This window comes from Bubalus bubalis, chromosome X, assembly GCF_019923935.1.
Source record: "Bubalus bubalis isolate 160015118507 breed Murrah chromosome X, NDDB_SH_1, whole genome shotgun sequence".
Lineage (NCBI taxonomy): Eukaryota > Metazoa > Chordata > Mammalia > Artiodactyla > Bovidae > Bubalus > Bubalus bubalis.
In genome coordinates this window covers 6,486,953-6,506,033 of record NC_059181.1, presented here as the reverse complement: position 1 = coordinate 6,506,033, position 19,081 = coordinate 6,486,953, and the positions used below count along the sequence as shown (strand labels likewise).

The 19,081-nt window shown below is 47.4% G+C and overlaps 1 protein-coding gene and 1 non-coding gene across 8 annotated transcripts in view; one reads left to right on the top strand and one right to left on the bottom strand.

Moving 5' to 3' along the window:
• Positions 1 to 19,081, bottom strand: part of TBL1X (transducin beta like 1 X-linked) — a 247,752-nt gene that overhangs the window by 164,752 nt on the left and 63,919 nt on the right. The window lies entirely within an intron of this gene.
• Positions 9,857 to 9,929, top strand: TRNAG-UCC. The gene has a single exon. It is a non-coding gene; the product is annotated as a tRNA-Gly (tRNA).

Below are 19,081 nucleotides of genomic sequence, written 5' to 3'. Positions count from 1 at the left end.
ACTTGGTGTGTAAACAGGGCAGCCAAGGGTCCTCTCTCTCCTGAGGGGGGAGACAGGAAATGAAAGTCACTCAGTCATGTCCAACTCTTTGTGACCCCATGGACTGTAGCCCCGCCAGGCTCCTCTGTCCATGGGATCCTCCAGGCAAGAAGACTGCAGTGGGTAGCCTTTCCTTTCTCCAGGAGATCTTCCCAGACCAGGGATCGAACCCAGGTTTCCCACATTGTAGGCAGATTCTTTACCGTCTGAGCCACGAGGAAAGCCCAGGTCACCTCCGTATTTCTCAGAAAAGAGAAATCCGTATCGTACTCACAGCATCACAACATAAAGTAGAAGCGAAACGTTAAAAATAATAAAACACAAGGGAGAGATAACAGGTAAGCTGCAGATGGCAACTTCTTCAAACGCCACCCTTGACGGCTGTCATGAAGCCCTGATCTCAGCACACTTGGCAAGAGAACACGGTTCTCTACACGTGTTCTAGCAAAAAACACTGCTGCTTCGTGATGGGTGCTCCAGGGGACAGAAACTACAGCAGCTGGCAAAGGCCTTCTCTGTGCGTTCGTTCATTCACTCATTCAACAATCGTCACAAACTGGCATCCATCTATGATCAGAAAACAGAGGAAAATCAAACCGGACAGCCCGCCACCAAGCTGCCCAGAGTCTTGTTTGATCAGAACCACTGGGAACCTTTTACGAAAGTGCAGAACAGAACACAGCCGGCACACGCCACAGCTGTGCATTTACAACAAAGAGTAGGATCGCCATGCAAAAAAAGTCACTCCTCTTATTTCAACTCTGAAGAAACCCAACCATACTAGCATTCCAGCGAAGTGAAGTCAAAGTCACTCAGTCGCGTCTGACTCTTTGCGATCCCATGGACTGTACCCGCCAAGCTCCTCTGTCCATGGGATTCTCCAGGCAAGAATACTGGGGTGGGTTGTCATTTCCTTCTCCAGGGGAATCTTCCAGACCCAGGGATTGAACCCAAGTCTCCTGCATTGCAGGCAGACTCTTTACTGACTGAGCTACAAGGGAAGCCCTTGTAGCTTTAACACTAGTGAGCACTGGCACCCCAGGTATAGGGAAATAAAAATTCAGGAAACACGGCTCATTTTAAATTTAAGGATCAACAGGGAAACATATTTTCTTCTTCTACTCTTCTGGTAAGTCATTTAATATGCACTCCGTCCTGCAAAGTGACATTTTATTATGCTTGTAGATTTTTTTACAAGCTCAGCGTTAAAAGTATGAGTTATTCAAATACAGACACTAACCAAGACATTTATATAAACATGATTTCTTGCTCAGCGCATTATGACACTAATAACAAGTATTTCATGCTTTGTAGAACTGGCAAAATCAATGCCTGCGAGCCTGTACTGGCGTGTATGAGCACACATATATTGATATATAGACACATGCATCATTTACCTCACTGGAAGGACTGACGCTGAAGCCGAAGCCCCAATACTTTGGCCACTTGATGCGAAGAGCTGACTCACTGGAAAAGACCCTGATGCTGGGAAAGACTGAAGGCAGGAGGAGAAGGGGACGACAGAGGATGAGATGGTTGGATAGCATGACCGATTCGATGGACATGAGGTTAAGCAAAGTCCAAGAGATAGTGAAGGACAGGGAAGCCTGGCGTGCTGCAGTCCAAGGGGTCCAAAGAGTTGGACACGACTTGGAGACTAAACCACCACCTGACCACGACAGCAGGCTGAACCATACACACATCACACGTGACAAATGAAAAGTGCTTTCCCAACTCACACGATAGGCCACATAAATTTCACACGGAGAGACTAAGACAGGACTTGTCACCTGAAAATATGGTACGAGATAGGTAACAGAACATGACCCAACTAGCCTTCTAATTCTGTAACCATCCAGAGCTACTATCAACAGAAAAAAAAAAAAACAGGCCCATGACAAACTTTAATAAGCTATCTACCAGTCGCACAGAATATGTTGGCAGGCAATTTTATTTGGTGGCGTGAAATTTTATTTAACAAGAGAAAACGAATCACAGCACTTAAAGAGGATATATTAAAGCATCAGGATAACACGACCTTTTTTGTGTTCAGCAAACTGTCCATCAACAGCCACTACGATCTCTACACAGAGACCGCACGAAACGGTAAAAATAACCTTCAGGTGAGACATCGGTTTCTGGTTTACAGATGACACTGTGAGTGCACCACACGGTACAAAACAATCCTAGTTAATCTTCTCCTCATCTCCCAAAGCACCCTCTCCACATTTTGCAATGAGCCATTAAGAGAACTTTCTTTTTTTTTTTTGATGTGGACCATTTTTAAGCCTTGATTGAATTTGTTACCACATTGCTTCTTGCTTCAGGTTTCGTGTCTAAGCAGTCCTCTTAAATGTAATTGTCAAGCACAAGACATGTTACCTACTGGCTGAAATCGTCATACACGTTTCTGAGCAGCATATGGCATCGGCGTTGACGTTTCTGTCATCTGCAAACACTTCCTACTCCCTCCCCGCCTCACCTGGAAAGCTAAACGGTATGGTCCTCAATTCCGTTTAACGACACACCTCTAATATCATCCCTTTGGGAAGACGATTTAATTCGACTCTGTGCTTACATAAACACCTCAGAATCCAGGACACCAATGGCAACGATCAGCTCATTCAAGAACAGAATCTGAAAACGCAGGCACGCACACACACCTTCCGATTCACAGATCGAAGTTCTTCTGCAAATGTCGCCTCCATATTTAGGACATCAGAAAGTTATCCCAAGTAATGCATGGATAAAGTAGCATATATGCTACCATGTGTAGAATGGATCGCTGATGAGGAACTGCTGTATAACACGGGGGAGTCCACCAAGGACTCTGCGATGACCTGGAGAGTTAGGATAGGAGAGTGGAAGCAGGTTCCAGAGGGAAGGGATATATGTATCAGTTCAGTTTAGTTGCTCAGTCGTATCTGACTCTTTGCCACCCCATGAATCGCAGCACGCCAGGCCTCCCTGTCCACCACCAACTTCCAGAGTTCACTCAGACTCATGTCCATGGAGCCATCCAACCATCTCCTCTGTTGTCCCCTTCTCCTCCTGCCTTCAATCTTTCCCAGCATCAGGGTCTTTTCCAATGAGTCAGTTCTTTGCATCAGGTGGCCAAAGGATCGGAGTTTCAGCTTCAGCATCAGTCCTTCCAATGAATTTTCAAGACTGATTTCATTTAGGATGGACTGGTTGGATCTCCTTGCAATCCCAGGGACTCTCAAGAGTCTTCTCCAACACCACAGTTCAAAAGCATCAATTCTTCAGCACTCAGCTTTCTTCATGGCCCAACTCTCACATCCATACATGACCACTGGAAAAACCACAGCCTTGACTAGATGGACCTTTGTCAGCAGTGATGTCTCTGCTTTTTAACATGCTGCTCTAGACTGGAGACATTCCAGGTTGCCACAAGTGGGGCTGAAACCGAGGGCTTCTCACCACCAGCAAGCGCTGACAGGTCACGGAGCACACACACCTGCCATCTGTCCACACCTGGCTCACGCACACAGCCCACACTCTGTCCGGCCCAGCCACATCCCAAGCCCATCTCCTTCCCCACAAGCTCCCCTTGCTGGTTTCGCATCCCCCAGCCTCACACCCTTGAGAGAACCCATGAGTCCAACCCAGGAGCGTCTTCAAGCCTCCTGCCACGTCTCACCCTGTCTGCAAGCTCCCCGCTGAAGCCACATTTTTGCCACCAGGGGCAGTTCCTCCAGGCACACTCCTGAGGTCTCATAATGAAAGTGAGAAGACGAGACAGCTGGCATGAGACGTGGACATCCCCCGTTATTCTATCCGGGATGCATTTGACCTGGTGACCAGGAGTGTGCATGCTCGGGCCAGAAGCTCTGGGACAATCCACCCCTTGCCGGTCATACACACCCCAGGGCCAGGATTCCTCATGCCTCCAACCCCTCATCTCTTCATGAAAAGGGTTGTTGCTACTGAGTCTCTAAGTTGTGCCTGACTCTTTGGTGACCCCACGGACTGCAGCCCGCCAGGCTCCTCCATCCATGCGATTTTCCAGGCAAGAACACTGGAGCGGGTCGCCATCTTCCTGACTTGGGGATTGAACCCACATCTCCAGCACCGGCAGGCACATTGATTCTTTCTTTACCAGTAAGCCCACCAAGGGAGCCCTGTCCAAAGGGGGACAGGTGACCAAGTGACAGAAATCTAACTGACCTTGGGGAAACGAACTGGGAGAACTCACTGTATGCACAACCCTGCCTATGGACCACGTGGCGTGTGTGTCCAACTCTGTGCAACCTCACGGACTGCAGCCCGCCAGTCTTCTCTGTCCGTGCGAGTCTCCAGGCAAGGATACCGGAGTGGCTTGCCATGCTTTCCTCCGGGGGATCTTCCCAACCCAGGGATGGAACCCGCGTCTCTTTGTTGTTTACCACGAGTGCCCACCCAGGAAGCCCGAAACGCCACACAAGTCATTGGATAAAATCAGTTTCATCAATGCCGTCCATTCATTCTGGAATCAGCTCACAGCCTGCTCACCAAGGATACTTCTGACCGCAGACAAGACATCTGTGAACCTCAGTTCCCTCTCCCTGTAAAAATGGGACAAAGCCCGTTACGCGGCGGTGGGGAAAAACAGAGACCCAGGAAGTAAAAATACACAGAACAGCTCCTGGCCCATCAAACTTATTAAATCAGAGGCTCTTATCGACAGGGAGACGCTGAGGCCCTGAAGTAATCCAGAAAGTCATTCCAAATCTTTCCTCCTCCTAAGTGGAGAAACAGCTATGCTTCCTGCACCAACTCCTTTACACTTGCTTACGGCGAGATCAGTGTGAACTCTTCTACTTCCATAATCTTGATTTCATTTCCTGCTTTTCAACTCAAGGGATGATGCATATTCAAGGCTCTGAAGCCCAGTATTCAGTGGAGTTTAGAGGCTACTGCCCAGCCACACTGATGGAGACAGAAAAAGAATTTCCGCTTCATTCAATGTACCTTTAAGCCCAAGAATTCATTTCTTAATGGGTTTCTTCCCGCCCTCTGCCCCGGCCCAGTAAATTTAAACGATTCAGGACCTTTGTTAATTGTTACAAATCTTCCTTTCATAGACTGCTTTCAAAGAACTTTAATTTTCAGGCTTACAAGGCCCTAGAAAGTTTAACCAGGGTCTGCTCACAAGCTGCTTTTGACACTGCCCTCATCATCCTAAATTCAGACACACACTTTGCCCTGACGGACTTCATCAGGAAGCTTCCAGATTAAAATAAGATGCCACCAGCGCATCAGAATTCAAAAGCCACCGTAAGTCAACAGAACTTCCAAGAAGCCACCGCGCTCTCTCATTCACGAAAATACCTAAGAATTTTCCACCTGGGAAAAGAGAAGGAGAAAAAGATTTCAGGTAGGTCCCACACACACACACACACACACACACATAGCAAGAGTAAAATAATTCCCTGAGTGTGTGCTTAGTCAAGTCTGACTCTTTGCAACCCCATAGACTGTAGCCCACCAGGCTCCTCTGTCCATGGGGATTCTCCAGTCAAGACTACTGGAGTGGGTTATCATTTCCTCCTCCAGGGGATCTTCCCAACCCAGGGATCAAACCCTGCACGGCAGGCAGATAGATTTCTTTACCCACTGAGCCACCAGGGAAGCCCTAACTGGGGAAAAATCAGGCCCAACAGAAGATAGTGTCACGAAAAATGAGATAAAGCTAAAAGGTCAGCACAGTAGCTTAAGTCAGCCATCAGACACAACTTTACATCAACTGGAAGATTCTCAGTTTCCTAGATGTCTCTTCAAAGAAACCAATATGATTAGATAGATGCCTGATTCACAGTATGCACAAGATGAAGAACATACAAGGATCCAAAACACAGAGCTTTCTAGAGTTTGACACACATGCAAAACTTCTCCCCTGGGTCCTAGAGGGGAGACTACGGACGCCTAGAACCTCCTAAGTGTGGTCCAGCAGATGACTGGGCCACTTCTTAAAATAACCCTTGGTGTCAGATAACCGTCCAGCACCAAAGCACAGCTAAGTAAATTAAGTTGAATATGGCAGCAGCCTGCACACCGCCCCATGGCCTCGTTTACTCCAGGGGTACGTCTCACAAGTGCTCAAAGTCCCAACTGGGCTGCAGGTCTCTTGTGAGGCGGGGGGAGGTCACAGAAACACATCACTGTTTATCGTAAACACATTTCAGAGCCAATAAATACACCGCTTCGCCAGTATTGCTTCTAACGGTTGCCTAGTAACCCACGGTATGGGTGAGATCACACTGGGAGTTCCACTGCTGCGAACAATTCCTTGCGATCGTAAGCGATGCCCCAGTAACACGAACAGAACGATCTTTCTTAAGTGTCAAAAACCTTGCAAAACCACCTACCCTAGAAAAAGAAAGCTACATTTTTATTACCTACTGTTCAAGGGAAAAAGTCCTAAAGGCAAGATTACCCATGGCCGTAAATTTCAGGAAGCCTTTGTAATTATTTCTGTTTGTATTCATCACAATACATGGGGTCTGCCGGTGAAATAGAATAGCAGCACGACATGGGAACCACACCGGGGGTGGGGTGGGGTGGGGGTGGTGTATGGGTGTGTGTGTGTGGGTGTGTGTCTGAACAAATTTCCTGGTTTCCTGAGAAACAATTACATAACACTTGGCGCTGAAAGTTTTCCAGGGACTTCTCTGGTGGTCGGGTGGTTAAGAATCTGCCTTGCAGGCCAGGGGACACAGGTTGGGAACCGGGATTCCCACGTGCCGTGGCTCTACTAAGCCCGAGGGCTACAACCAGAGATCCCACGTATCTCAACTAGAGAGTCTCTGCACTACAATGAAAGATGGCATATGATGTGACAAAGATCACAAGTGATGCAACTAAGACCCAATACAGCTAGATAAATAAATGAATGATTAAAAAAATTAAAAAAAAAAAAGACCTTCTGCAAATTTGAGTTGAGAATTTCAGGAAAAACATCCAGAGCTATTTACAACCTTTATTTCAGGAGAGCAACAAATCCTTTTTGCTTTTTGCTTGAGATGATCCGAGTTGATCCTTACTGCCTCAAGGTAATGATTACAAGGGCTGGATACCAGCTGAGCCACCAGGGCAGACCAAGAAGACTGGAGTGGGTAGCCTAGCCCTTCTCCATGGGATCTTCCGGACCCAGGAATCGATCCGGGGTCTCCCACGTTGCATGCAGATTCTTTACTAGCTGAGCTATCAGGAAAGGCCTTTTCTCTCTCAGAACAGTCCCAATTTGGAGAGACAAATCATATGGCCACTGAGATATGAGAGACAAGTCAACAACCAAGATGTACTAGGTTCTGGGACAACGAAGTAAGGATGTCAGGGTCTCAGACGTGGGTTTCTGCATAAAGAAGAGTTTGTCGTTCAGTCATTAAGTCGTGTCCAACTCCATGGACTGCAGCATCCCAACTCTTTGCCACCCCACGGACTGCAGCACACCAGGCCTCCCTGTCCATCACCAACTCCCGGAGCTTGCTCAAACTCATGGCCATCCAACCATGTCATCCTCTGTCGTCCCCTTCTCCTCCCGCCTTCAATCTTTCCCAGCATCAGGATCTTTTCCAATGAGTCGACTCTCATAAATGAGAGGGGAGTTAAAAGTCCAGGGCCATCTTCTCGCAGGGGCTTTTGGAATGCACAGAGAAGAGCAGAGACTCATAAAGAGTGGTGCTCCATCTGGAAATTTAGGGTCTCGGGAAAAACTGCACAGAACAAGCCCGGAGTCCTGACTCACAGTCTGTGCCCGAGCCCTGAGTCTCTGCGGGCCCTTGAGGGCCGGGATTGCCCACCCTGCCTTCCTCTATTCAGAATCCTTCACCAATTCTCCCATCCACTCAGACCACGCTCATCACACTGCAAAAACTCAAAAAGACAGACCGAGATGATTTGCTCGGTTTATTGCTTCAAGGAACGCACGGTCTTTCATCAAGTAGGTGATGAACATCCCCTAAATCCCTACTCGACAAGCGACACTCTGGGCCTTATAAACAGAGATTAAGACGTTCTTAGAGAGAAGATGAGGAATGCTGGGGAGGATGTGGAGAGACTGAAACGCTCACGGGTCCTGGATAGGAACACAAAACCACACAGCCACTCTGGAGAACACTCTGGCGGTTTCTTAGAAAGTTACACACACACACAGACAGTCTCGCAGTTCCACCCTGAGGAGTAAACCCAACAGAAACAAAAAGGCTTGTCTACACTGAAGCCTGCACACTATATTCAGAGCGGCTTATGTGAAAGTGAAAGTCGCTCAGTCGCATCCGACTCTGTGCAACCCCAAGGACTGTAGCCCACCAGGCTCCTCTGTCCATGGGATTTCCCAGGCAAAAGTACTGGAGTGGGTTGCCATGCCCTTCCCCAAAGGATCTTCCCAAACCCAGGTCTCCTGCATCGCCAGGCAGATTCTTTTATCATCTGAGCCACTAGGGAAATCCCATAGCAGCTTGTTCATAACAGCCAAATAGTGTGAAAAGCCCACATGTCCAGCAACTGAGGAACGGGTAAGCACAATGTGCTAGAGTCACTCACAACAGAATCAGTTCAGTTCAGTCGCTCAGTCGTGTCCGACTCTTTGCGACCCCATGAATCGCAGCACGCCAGGCCTCCCTGTCCATCACCAACTCCCAGAATTCACTCAGACTCACGTCCATCGAGTCAGTGATGCCATCCAGCCATCTCATCCTCTGTCGTCCCCTTCTCCTCCTGCCCCCAATCCCTCCCAGCATCAGTCTTTTCCAAGGAGTCAACTCTCGGCATGAGGTGGCCAAAGTACTGGAGTTTCAGCTTTAGCGTCAGTCCTTCCAATGAACACCCAGGGCTGATCTCCTTTAGAATGGACTGCTTGGATCTCCTTGCAGTCCAAGGGATTCTCAAGAGTCTTCTCCAACACCAATCACAGTTCAAAAGCATCAATTCTTCGGCACTCAGCTTCCTTCACAGTCCAACTCTCACATCCATACATGACCACTGGAAAAACCATAGCCTTGACTAGACGGACCTTTGTTGGCAAAGTAATGTCTCTGCTTTTCAATATGCTATCTAGGTTGGTCACAACTTTCCTTCTAAGGAGTAAGCGTCTTTTAATTTTATGGCTGGAGTCACCATCTGCAGTGATTTTGGAACCCAAAAGAATAAACTCTGATGCTGTTTCCACTGTTTCCCCATCTATTTCCCATGAAGTGATGGAACCAGATGCCATGATCTTTGTTTTCTGAATGTTGAGCTTTAAGCCAACTTTTTCACTCTCCTCTTTCACCTTCATCAAGAGGCTTTTTAGTTCCTCTTCACTTTCTGCCATAAGGGTGGTGTCATCTGCATATCTGAGGTTATTGATATTTCTCCCGGCAGTCTTGATTCCAGCTTGTGCTTCTTCCAGCCCAGCGTTTCTCGTGATGTACTCTGCATAAAAGTTAAATAAGTAGGGTGACAATATACAGCCTTGACGTCCTCCTTTTCCTATTTGGAACCCGTCTGTTTTTCCATGTCCAGATCTAACTGTTGCTTCCTGACCTGCATGTAGGTTTCTCAACAGAACAGCAGTCAGCAATTTAAAAAAAGGAGTGAAATACTGATTCATGCTGCAACACGGATGACCTCTGTAAACATTATACCGGAAGGCCAGACCCGAAAGACACATACTGTACGATTCCACCTGTTTGAAATGCCAAGAACAGGCAAATTCAGAGAGACACATAACAGAGGAGTGGTTCCCAGAGGCTTCATGGCGGGAGGCGTAGTAGTACCAACTGGCACAGGGATTCGTTTTAGGTGGTAAGTGTTCTAAAAACTGTATGTGGGGACTTCCCTGGTGGTCCAGTGGTGAAGATGCTGCACTTCCAATGCAGGGGGCACAGGTTCAAGCCCTGGCCTTGGAGGTAAGATCCCACACGCTGCAAGCGGCAGCCAAAAAATAAAAGTAAATTTAAAAACAAAAATGGGAGTATTTTAAAAACGATACTGTTGCATTCAGTGCACAACTCTGTGTGTGTGACGTGTGCACATTCTCAGTCCTGTCCCACTCTTTGCGACCCCACGGACTGCAGCCCGCCATGCTCCTCTGTCCATGGGATTCTCCAGGCAAGAACACTGGAGTGGGTTGCCGTGCCCTCCTCCAGGAGATCTTCCCGACCCAGGAACTGAACCCAGGTCTCCCGCATTGCAGGCAGATTCTTTACCAAGTGAGCCACCAGGGGCTCCTACTCCACACAGCTCTGTAAATTTGCTAAAAATCATTGAATTGAACACTGACAATAGATGAATTCTGATAGGTCAAGTATGTCTCAGAAATTTGCTTTGCTTTTTTTTTTTGGCTTTTTTAAAAAACACCTCTGACTCTTAAAGCAAAGATCATCTGTGTATATGTGCATGAATGTTCAACAAACCATAGTTACGTGGTCATCACACAATGAAAAATCCAAAGACAAGTTCCACCTTTTTTTAAAAAAATGAAACTCATTTGCTCTGGTACAAAGGAGTTAAACAAGTGCGCTGCCTCTAATGTGAAATGCATAACTGCACAATTTTAGTTGGGAAGAGGCCTATAGATAGGCTTTCTGATTCATATTACACCTGAACAGTAAACGCTCTTGAGTCGAATCATATTTACACATAACATGACTTTCAGCCCATCTGACATGAAAACTGAACGGGGGAACCATTTCTTGGCGTAGTCACAACAGAATCCAGAAGCGGAAACTCACCAGAAAATCTGCTTATGAGGACGCCGGAATCCCAACACCTGAAGCCCCAGTTAAAGTGAATTTCAAATTTGATATAAGTGGATTAAGAAATTCAATTTTCTCTTGTGACACATGACAAAATCTTCAGGAATGACAGGGAAATACATCTTTTAAAACTGCCCAGCAGCTAATCGACCTGTTGCAGGGACTCTTCACGCACGGCGTCAAGTTCGGCACTGCTGAAAAGATGTATGGAGCTCACGCACTGTAGTGTTAGCTCACTTCTGTGGAAGGGCCCTTCTATTTTGGACTGCATCCTCATTCAGTTCAGATCAGCTCAATCGCTCAGTCGTGTCCAACTCTTTGCGACCCCAGGGACTGCAGCATGCCAGGCCTCCCTGTCCATCACCACCTCCCAGAGTTTACTCAAACTCATGTCCATTGAGTTGGCAATGCGATCCAACCATCTCATCTTCTGTCGTCCCCTTCTCCTCCTGCCTTCAATCTTTCCCAGCATCAGGGTCTTTTTCAAGGAGTCAGCTCTTTGCATCAGGTGGCCAAAGTATTGGAGTTTCAGCGTCAGCATCAGTCCTTCCAATGAACATTCAGGATTAATTTCCTTTAAGATAGACTGGTTGGATCTCCTTGCAGTCCAAGAGACTCTCAAGAGTCTTCTCCAACACCACAGTTCAAAAGCATCAATTCTTCGGCGCTCAGCTTTCTTGATAGTCCAACTCTCACATCCATACATGACCACTGGAAAAACTGTAGCTTTGACTAGACGGACCTTTGTTGGCAAAGTAACGTCTCTGCTTTTGAATATGCGGTCTAGGTTGGTTTTAACTTTCCTTCCAAGGAGTAAGCATCCTCATTACAGAATTGGATTTCTGTAGGACTGTCATTTCGCCAGGTCATGCCAAAGAACGCTGTCAAACCTGGCCCATCTTAGCAGCACTTGTCAAGCACCGGGCAGAATAAGGATTAGCAAAAAGGGACACAATCGAACATAGCCAGGCTGTACTGCTCGCTGCAAAGTCCTGGAGCATGACCTCACACCCATTGGTAACTGAAGGCCGTCATCCCAGCATGTAACACTCCTGACCGTAACACCTGGACAGGTGTGCACCCATCTTAAGTCTCCCACAGCCGCTTAACACACACTCAGCTCTCTTAAGCAACACGGACTGATCTGTTTCGTCTCGGGCTGAGGGTCTACAGGGGTCACAGGGCTGTGCTCTGTCTACAGGCTCCAGGGGAAGAATACGGGGTCCCAATTTCATGCAGCTTTTGGAAGCCACCCGTCTTCTTTGGCCCACAGGCCCCCCTTCACTCCCAACCTCTGCCTCTCAGGACACATGTCATCTCAGAGTCCGACCCCTCCACTCCCTCAGCAATCCCAGAAAGGCCACGGCGTCCGCCTTCCTCTGAGGCTAGGGGGTCAGCCCAGTCCTCACCCCCACAATGCCTGCACCATCTTTTCCCCCTAAAACACCCAAACCGGAAGCATGTGACCTCAAAGGTCAAAAGAAATGGAACCACGACGTTCCCAGACCCAAACAGGAAGCCCAGTCAAGGCCGCCCTGGGCAAGCTGAGCCCAGCTCTGGAGGCGGCCCTACCCGCTCAGGGCCCAAGGAGTCCCGTGGGTCCTTTTCAGGTCAACGGGCAACACCCACACTTTCATCCCAGCCCTGCCCCCTGCAATGGGGGTGGCTGGCACCTTGCCTGTCTCTCCAAACAGTTAAAAGTTTGCCAGCTGAGCTAAAGGCTTCTTCCCAGCCACTGAGCAGCAGCCACAGCATGTGCTATGAAATGCTAGCACCTTGAATCCACATTCTTTTTCTTTCCTTAAAAAAAAAAAAAAAAAAAAACTATTTATTTATTTGGTTGCCCTGGGTCTCAGTTGCAGCTCTAGAAGGCTCTAGTTCCCTGACCAGGAATCAAACCTGGGCCCTCTGCTTCAAGATCACAGAGTCTTGGCCACTGGAGTGGCAGGGAAGTCCCAAATCCATACTTCTTTTTAATTCCCCTTTTTTGTTTTTTTTTTTAAACACCAAAACCATTTTGTATTGGGGGGTACAGCCAAAAACAACAGCACAGAGAACTCTGCTCAGTGGTATGTGGCAGTATGCACGGAAGAGGAGTTTGGGAGAGAGCGGATAGACACGTATATGTGTGAATGAGTCCCTCTGCTGTTCACCCAAACCCACACTCTTAACCTCCATGGTCAAAGTTAAGCGTGGGGAAATAGCCCACGTTCTCTCCACATACATGTTGGAACACAAGCATTTCGAAAGACTATCTATTTCACGCACCAGGAGCGTTCTGTCTCCGTATTTGTAGGGGGTTGTATGTTTCCATTCGACCCCCTCTGGCTAACCATCTCCGCTTCTGAAGCAGGAAGGTGTACAGGAGACCATACAACATAACCCACTCACGCGTGCAAAAGAAAACCATGTTGAAACCTGCCTCAGTAAAAATTAAATCTTGCACCAACTACACTTTCAAAACATGAGAGCAACTCTACTTTGGACTCCTGAGCAGAAGACGACACGAGGTCCTGTGACCGGTCTTCATATCACTGACACACACATCATCAACCAGATGCGGGCGGCAGGCACAGGAAGTTACAGTCACCTGGGGAAGATGCTGGGCATTAAAACCAGGTGTCGGGGTCCAGTCCCACGACACACGCCCTGGGCATGGTGACGGGCTCCTTTATGTGTGCCCACGCGGAGGCGTGACTGCACACACCTGAGTAAGCACATATGTGTCCATGCATGCATGAAACTTTAACGTTTAAAAAGTCATGCTTCAAAAGCCATGAAGTGAGGCTCCGAAATACTCTGCGTGCCAGTTTCTCAAGATGAGCACTATTAACATTCGAGGTGCTTTCCAGGTGGCTTCCGTGGTCAAGAATCCACCTGCCAATGTGGGAGACATGGGTTCAGTCCCTGAGTCAGGAAGATCCTCTGGAGGAGGGCATGGCAACCCACTCCAGTGTTCTTGCCTGGAGAATCCCACGGACAGAGGAGCTTGGTGGGCTACAGTCCATGAAGTTGCAGAGTCGGACATGACTGAATGACTGAGCACACGCACATGTGTGCAGACACACACACACACACACACACACACACAGAGTCTCGGTAGTGAGAGCTCTTGTCGGCACTGAGGCTTTGTCAAGCAGCATCCTGGCCTGCACCCACCAGAACTCAAGAACACTGCTCCTAAACCCCAGCTGGGACGAAGTCTTCAGACACGGCCAGATGAGCCCTGGGGAACGCAAGTTGCCACAGGCTAAGAACCACAGCTCTCAGCTACAGAAAGGTCCCCAGGATGGGTGTGGCCTGTACTTAGAGCATTCACGGTCCTCGAACCCAAAGCAATCTACTTTCCCAGATTGTTATGGATTACCATCAGAATTATCTTCCTTTTGTTCTTCCGTCTCTCAGTACTGTCTGACTCTGTGCAACCCCATGGACTACAGCACACCAGGCCTCCCTGTCCGTCATCAACTCCCGGAGTTTACTCAAACTCATGTCCACTGAGTCGGTGATGCCATCCAACCATCTCATCCTCTGTCCCCCTTCTCCTCCTGCCTTCAACCTTTCCCAGCATCAGGGTTTTTTCCAATGAGTCAGCTTTTTGCATCAGGTGGCCAAAGTATTGCAGCTTCAGCATCAGTCCTTCCGATAAATATTCAGGATTGATTTCCTTTAAGATTATTTTCCTTTGGGAGAGTCTTAAAAGTGCAATAAATTCTGCCCAACATTGTGTTGAGTGACATTCAGTTAAAAAGACGAGGATATAAGTTCTTACAAAGGAAAGCTTTAGAAGTCATTTTGTCATGCAAAAATAAAAAAGACTATTTTACTGAGATGACTTTGAAGAGTCTAACACAAATCAAAATCGTCTTCTTTCATTAGTTTCACACCAAAGCCTGCAATCAGGGAGAGAACTCGGGAGACGGTCATATTAACCCAGATTCCGTCTTTCCCTCACCTGACCGAGATTTTTGTAGGCTGCAAAAATATTACCTTGGAACGACTGTTTTATCTTCCTCCAACTGGCGGAGACAGAATGAAATGGACTGCTGGGGAACAGAGTCTACATAAAAACCAGTCCTTTCTCTTTATCTGGAACACCCATACGAATTTGCATGCTTCCATCTACTTCTTCCTCCGCCCCCCCCCACCCCGCCCCTGTCCCTCACTAATGGCATGGAGTCTTGGGCACGGTCAGAAAGGAGCATTTCTGAGATCTCAGGCCCCCACGGTTCCTCTTGAAAACTACCGTGGTCAGAAGAGAAAGGGTTCTCGCGATTTCTAAGACAGACCTCTCCAGCTTCGAACAGAGGTGGGGAACGGGCCTTGTCTGCCCACCACCCTGCCCCGAATCCTCAGAGCGCTGTTCGATCTGTTCCAACCACCCCTCCAGGCTTCCCACTCCATGTTGGAAGCTGGAAAAAGTGCTGATTTCAGGACCCGAGCAGAGAGGGGTCAAACTCATCATCTTCTTCTCCAAAGTTCCAGAGGGAAAGAATGGCTGCACAAAAGTAGGTCCAGACCCTGAGGTGTGCAAGTCACGATGGACCACCCCCCTACACACACACACACACACACACACACACACACACACATACAGAGTCCATGCTCAGAAACCACAGGTAGCCGAAAGCATCACAAAGTGTAGGGAACAACAGAACTCCTGTCCGCGAGCCATCTGTCTGTTGCAGAAGGAAGTGGACCACTCCTCTGACTTCTAGTCATAAAGCATAAGAACGTGTGTGGCTTTTATAACAGACAGGTCTGTACAGTGCCCAACACCTGATTCTGTACATCTGGGGCCAGTGCATCTTTCTCGAAAGGGCCAGACAGGATTGGTGAGCCAATGGGTGAAACAGAGAATGGGACAGAGAGATTATATATAACAAGAGAGAAAACAGATTTCTCCCAAACTGTCACTGACAAAATTCAAAATGTCACGGACAAGGAATAACGGACCGCTTCAAAATTGGGAAAGGAGTACGTGAAGGCTATATTATTGTCCTGCTTATTTAACTTATATACAGAGTACATCATGAGAAAAGCTGGGCTGGATGGAACACAAGCTGGAATCAAGACTGCCAGGAGAAATATCAATGACCTCAGATATGCAGGTGATACCATTCTCATTGCATAAAAAGAAGAGGAACTAAAGACCCTCTTGATGAAGGTAAAAGAGGAAAAGTGAAAAAGCTGGCTTAAAACTCAACATTCAGAAAAAACTACGATCATGGCATCCGATTCCATCACTTCATAGCAAATAGATGGGGAAACAGTGGAAACAGTGATAGATGTTATTTTCTTCGGCTCCAAAATCACTGCAGATGGTGACTGCAGCCATGAAATTAAAAGACGCTTGCTCCTTGGAAGAAAAGCTATGACAAACCTAGACAATATATTAAAAAGCAGAGACACCTCTTTGCTGACAAAGGTCCATCCATATAGTCAAAGCTATGGTTTTTTCCAGTAGTCATGCATGGATATGGGAGTTGGACCATAAAGAAGGCTATTGATGCTTTCAAACTGTGGGGCTAGAGAAAATTCTTGAGAACCCCTTGGAAAGCAGAGATCAAACCAGTCAATCCTAAAGCAAATCAACCCTGGATATTCACTGAAAGGACTGATGCTAAAGCTGAAACTCCAGAAGACAAGATGGTTGGACAGCATCAGCGACTCGACAGACATAAGTTTCAGCAAGCTCTGGGTGATGGTGATGGACAGGGAAGCCTGGCGTGCTGCAGTCCATGAGGTCGCAAAGACCCAGACATGACTGAGTGACTGAACTGAAAATACCATGAAGGCAGAGGAGAAACAAAGATGGAACCTATCAAAGCCACAAGCTACTAGCCCACGGAAAGTTCTTTCACAGAATTTTTCTCACGTACAAAATCGTTTGTCAAATGTTTACCATTTATCACACCAAATTATTAGAGACTTTTCCAAACTTCAGAAGCCAAAAATAGTTACGTGCCACTGGCTGGCTCGACCGAGGGCCGTGGTCTAGCCTAGGGATGGCACATGACTCTGGTTCAGCCAGTGAAATACACTGCAGTATTCTTGCCTGGAGAACCCCATGGACAGAGGAGCCTGGTGGGCTACAGTCCATGGGGTCAGCAAAGAGTCAGACGTGCATAAAGGCACTCACCCACATGCATAAACACACATCCACTGAATCCTGAGGGGCCGACTCAAGAACAGAGACATATCTGGACTTCCTTTTCCTCTTGGTTACACTGGCGTGATGATATTCAGGCCACAGAGTTCCTGCCGGGGTGAAAACTGTCGATTCTGCAGAGAGTCCTTCATTCCTGCTGCTCCTGAGAGTGGTTTCATTGACCTTCTTCAGTTCCTATGAGTCAGGCTTACCTTAGGCAGGAACTGATTCAGTTGTTTAAAATTAGGAACGCTGCCGGACACTTGCTTGATCTACAAAGGGATGTATGTCACTGGTATACCAACACGTCCAACACACGTGTGCATGTGTTAGTCACTTCAGTCACGTCTGACTCTTTGCCGACCCCATGGACTGTAGCCCACCAGGCTCCTCTGTCCATGGGATTCTCCAGGCAAGAATACTGCAGTGGGTTGCCATCTCCTCTTCCGGGGGATCTTCCCGACCCGGGGATCGAGCCCCCGACTCCTGTGTCTCCTGAATTCAGGTGGATTGTTTACCCGCGGGAAACCGGGGTTTGATCCCTGTATGGGGAAGTTCCCCTGGAGAAGGGAAAGGCTACCCATTCCAGGATTCTGGCCTGGAGAATCCCACGGACTGTATAGTCCATGGGGGTCGCAAAGAGTCGGACACGACTGAGCAACTTTCACTTTCACTTTCTTTACCCATTGAGCCATCAGGGAAGTCCATATGTATGAGTATGTGTGCGTATTTTATTGACAGGTTTGTTTTTGTTCAAAACCAAGCTGTACATAAAGTACACACAACATACACGCTTATAACCGCTTGCAAAACATCGGGAAAGATACTCAAGAAAACTATCGACGATGGTTACTCTGGAAAGTGAGATTATGACGGAGAGACTGCTTTTGTGTCTAACACACGCACCCTCAGGACTGTGAAATTTAAAATTTTTAAGTTAACTAAACAGCATGACTATAACCAATACATTCAAAACTAAAAGGAGGGTCTTTTGGCTTCCCTGGGTGGCTCAGTGGTAAAAAATCTGCCTGCAATGCAGGAGACCCAGGTTCGATCCCTGGGTTGACAAGATCCCCTGGAGGAGGAAATGGCAACCCACTCCAGTATTGCAGCCTGGGAAATCCCATGGACAGAGGAGCCTAGTGGGCTTACAGTCCATGCGGTCTCAAAAGAGTCGGACATGACTGAGCGCACACACACTCTTCCCAAACAGCATTACTATAACCCATACATACGAAGCAAAAAGGAGGGCTAAACCCAGAGAATAAACTCTCACCCACGAGAATTGCTAAATCTCCTTTGCAATCTTTCTCCCCACTTCTTTCTAAGGCAGCTCTCTCTGACAATATCTACCCTGAGGCTCATCCCCGTCTCTGGGCCAAATTAAATCTGGCCATGCGGTGTTCCAAGAAGCAAGAGAGAAACCTCTTTTCTCTGAGAGAGAACTGAATTGCCAAATCTAGCCTTAGGAGCTCAGGCCCACTCTATCAAGATTTCCACATTAGGTGCTGCATGTTTAATACATTAAAAAAATTCAAGAATGACTTGAGTTGCATCATAATGGCCTTACAATCATCCGCGTCTACAGAACAGAATTAGCACAGCTAATTATAGTTCAATTCCACCAAACACGTCCTTCCTTCTTTTTTTTTGGTTTGGCTTGGTTCTTATATTGCTTGATTCCCCAGGTCCTTCTTTATCCTGGCGAGTGACATTCTCTCTCCATTTGCTATTATGCTTACACCTTATACAGAAAGGACATTCTGCCTTTATGTCCACAGGAGAAGCAAAGTTAGAAAGTAGGAGAAAACCAATGCTGCATTCATACTTGATTAGATTGATAGAAAAAGCCTTTTTTAACATCCTTTAGAAAAACAATGAGAGAGGGATACGTGAACGATGCGTTAGGCCCAACTAAAAGTAACAGTCCCTGGGACTTGTCTCTGAAACTGGAGGGTTTTCTAAACAATACGGCAAGCAGTCGTGAATGCAGAAGCAGCCTCTTTCTCGGTTTCATCCTTAATAAAAATTATGGGGAAAAGAAATGCTGCCCAACCCACTGAATTTCGATGTGTCTGTAATTAACTGTCCTTTCTCACCTGTTACCATAAAACTTTTTTTTGCTTTTGTTTTTCTCTGCTAAATCCGCAAC